Here is a 4090-nt window from a genome sequence, read left to right on the forward strand (position 1 = left end):
CTATTGTTTTTCTTTAAAATCTTTTCATTCCTCGTTTTCAAGTGGGTCCCCCCAGCATTCTTCCCCCATCCCCTGTGCAGGTGCCACCATCGTTCTAATGGAGGCACCCGTGCCCGCAATGGCTCTGTGCGTATACCTGGAGTTCTGCTCTAAAATCCCAAATGTTCCTTATAACCGTACATCTTACACTTTTTTTGAGTTCAATTCCACTTTCACATCTTGGTCCTGTATGTAGTAGCGATGCCAAGTTACTGGTTGAATCTACTGAATATGGGAAAGAAAATGAGTTGATTTTGCCTGAAAATTTATTAAATCATGATTGCCAGGGTTCCTTCATTCCAGAGAACAGGCAGATCCGTATAGGACAACGCAACCAAATCAGATATTCCTAAATCAGCAATTCTCCTGATTCGATTATCAATTTGTAAAGCCCTATGCTCTTGTGAGATGAACCCTGGGGCCCGACTATACAGGTGAAACTCGAATAATTAGAATATCGTGCAAAGTTCATTTATTTCACTAATGCAACTTAAAAGGTGAAACTAATATATGAGATAGACTCATTACATACAAAGCAAGATAGTTCAAGCCGTGATTTGTCATAATTGTGATGATTATGGCTTACAGCTCATGGAAACCCCAAGAACCCCAAAGCCACAATCTCAGAAAATGAGAATATTACATGCAATCAATAAAACAAGGATTGCACATAGAACAATATCGGACCTCTGAAAAGTACAAGCATGCATATGTACTCAGTACTTGGTTTGGGCCCCTTTTGCAGCACTTACTGCAATTACTTTTGCACGATATTCTAATTATTCGAGTTTCACCTGTAGAGGAAAGTGCAGGTGTTGCCCACAGCAACCAATCATACACAAACGGTCACTTCACCAGCATTAGTTATACAGACATAGGATCATTGCAATAAACGGCACCATTCTCTGGATTTATTTTATTCACCTTTTTAGAAACATGACCTATTCTGAGTGAGTTATTAAAAACATTCTCAGTCCGATAAACAACAAAAGAAACAACGTGCAACGGGCTCAATTCCCAAAGCTCACCAGCAGCCTAAGGATCCTTATTTTGTGACAGTTATTTTTAGTGAGGTCCTGTAAGAATTAAAACGTATGTCACATGACTGAAATAAAGATCCTAATTCTGTGTAAAGCTTTTGTGACGCGAGTCTCATGTATCGCATTCACTTGTGTACAAAGTTCACCATACATATCTAAATAGGTATTATTCTGTATTGTACCAATCAAGCTAAAAGATGCAAATGGCTGAAACAAAGCAGTAAATAACACACTTTAGTTGACTCATAATTATTTTTACAGTCCTTAACAATGACAGTGACGTAACATTTTATTTGCCAAAACAAGAAAAGAAAAGAAAAGAGCTCAATGATTACACAGGAAGCAACACAGATAGGCACTCATATGGTATACAAGGACTCATGCACATGGAACGTAAAAAAAACACTGTATTCAGATCCATAAATTGCATCGTTTTATAGGGATCTGAACGCAGTAGTATTGCATGCTATGGGCCCGAGCACACAGCTAATCAGTTCAAGTGCGCTGCGTTCAGATCGGTTAATTGTATTGGTTTGTACGGATCTGAACGCAGTAGTATTGCATGCTGTGGGCCCAAGCACACAGCTAATCAGTTCAAGTGAGCTGCGTTCAGTTAGGTAAATCGTATCGTTTTATACGGATCTGAACGCAGTAACATTGCATGCTATGGGCCCAAGCACACAGCTAATCAATTCAAGTGCGCTGCGTTCAGATAGGTAAAATTGTATCGTTTTATACGTATCTGAACGCAGTAGTATATTGCATGCTATGGGCCCAAGCACACAGCTAATCAGTTCAAGTGAGCTGCGTTCAGATTGGGTAATCGTATTGTTTTATACGGATCTGAACGCAGTAACATTGCATGCTGTGGGCCCAAGCACACAGGTAATCCGTTCAAGTGCGCTGCGTTCAGTTAGGTAAATCGTATCGTTTTATACAGATCTGAACGCAGTAACATTGCATGCTATAGGCCTGAGCACACAGCTAATCAGTTCAAGTGTGCTGCGTTCAGTTAGGTAAATCGTATCGTTTTATACGGATCTGAACGCAGTAGTATTGCATGCTATGAGCCCAAGGCAACACACAGCTAATCAGTTCATGTGAGCTGCGTTCAGATCGGTTAATCGTATCGTTTTATACGGATCTGAACGCAGTAACATTGCATGCTATGGGCCCAAGCACACAGCTAATCAGTTCAAGCGTGCTGCGTTCAGATCGGTTAATCGTATTGTTTTATATGGATCTGAACGCAGTAGTATTGCATGCTGTGGGCCCAAGCACACAGCTAATCAGTTCAAGTGAGCTGCGTTCAGTTAGGTAAATCGTATCGTTTTATACGGATCTGAACGCAGTAACATTGCATGCTATGGGCCCAAGCACACAGCTAATCAGTTCAAGTGTGCTGCGTTCAGTTAGGTAAATCGTATCGTTTTATACGGATCTGAACGCAGTAACATTGCATGCTATGGGCCTGAGCACACAGCTAATCAGTTCAAGTGAGCACACAGCTAATCAGTTCAAGTGAGCCGCGTTCAGTTAGGTAAATCGTATCGTTTTATACTGATCTGAACGCAGTAGTATTGCATGCTATGGGCCCAAGCACACAGCTAATCAGTTCAAGCGTGCTGCGTTCAGATCGGTTAATCGTATTGTTTTATATGGATCTGAACGCAGTAGTATTGCATGCTGTGGGCCCAAGCACACAGCTAATAAGTTAAAGTGAGCTGCATACAGATCGGTTAATCGTATCGTTTTGTACGGATCTGAACGCAGCAGTATTGCATGCTATGGGCCCAAGCACACAGCTAATCAATTAAATTGCGCTCCATGATGATCCATAAAATCAAATAAGAAAAATATAAATCCATGGTCAGTAAATTGGAGCTAGAGGAATGGATGAAGAGTTTTGCAGGTACATTTATGCGTCTATGCAGGACATATGCGCCTATGCATGACGCATCTACGCATTTGAACAGAAGCACTTTACTGACCATCAAATGCGTTTCCTACTCAGGATCTTGGTGCCGGCGTAGATATCAGTTTATTCATTACGACCATGTGCATGAGCCCTGAATGCACTCCAACATAAACTGAAAAGGACACATCATATAGACACTGATACACTTGTCAAACAGGTGCCATAAGTCAGATTAGGCAATGACCAATTTAAGACCTGGCAGACTCCTAGATGGGCACCGCGTCAAAAGATAAAACAGCCAGACGTTTCAAGTTCACACGGTTCATACATTCTTAATGATGATCAAGCCGTCTTGGATTTCAGCTTTCGGTAAAGAAAACCTCATCTACCCCTGTGTGATCCATGGGCCAGAAGGGCTCTGCGGCCAGTAAAAATGAAGGTGTGATTGGCAGGTGTGGGAAGCTGCTAGCAGGCACTGTGTAGCTGCCAAGTGCCTGGGCCCCCCAACAGCCCGCAGAAGAGGCTCAGCTCAGGGCTGCATCCACTTAGTAGAACACATTCATCAGTCACATGGTGCTCACAAAGCCTCCATTGGCAATTCATTGTTATCCTTGGCCGGTGCACAGGAGGTTAATAAGGACCAAGAGACATCTAGCATGCACCTGTAAGACTCACTGGGGATCCCTTCCCTCCCCCCTTCTTCTTTGGCAGTCAGTAAATAATGTCCTAGGGGTGCAAATGCTGAAAAGGAAGCTCGCAGCACAAAGGAGCATGTGTTTAACCCCTTCGATCCTTGGGTGCCAGTGACATGCATGCCACTCCTGACACGGCAAGGGTTACAGAGCAATCAGACAACAGCATGGATGAATCAACACAGCACTTTAGCAGGATCCGTACACAGCATTGCATGCTTTAGCAGAATTAGCTCCACACTGTATAATTAGCCGTCATTTCCTTGTTCAAATGCTTGCAAATAAGATTTAACACAATGCCCATCTCCCCAGCATCCACAAGCGATCACCATGCCACCCCCCACCCCCTGCTCTCTGCATGAATACATAGGAGTAGTGGGCACAAGGGGAGTTTAACCCCA

General features: G+C 42.9%; 1 protein-coding gene across 1 annotated transcript in view; it reads right to left on the reverse strand.

Moving 5' to 3' along the window:
- RFX3 (regulatory factor X3) overlaps positions 1-4090 on the reverse strand; it is a 220370-nt gene that overhangs the window by 215522 nt on the left and 758 nt on the right. The gene's annotated exons all lie outside the window — the stretch shown is intronic.

Source organism: Nanorana parkeri, unplaced genomic scaffold (genome assembly GCF_000935625.1).
Source record: "Nanorana parkeri isolate BGI_ZX_2015 unplaced genomic scaffold, ASM93562v1 scaffold558, whole genome shotgun sequence".
In the NCBI taxonomy this organism is placed as follows: Eukaryota; Metazoa; Chordata; class Amphibia; order Anura; family Dicroglossidae; genus Nanorana; species Nanorana parkeri.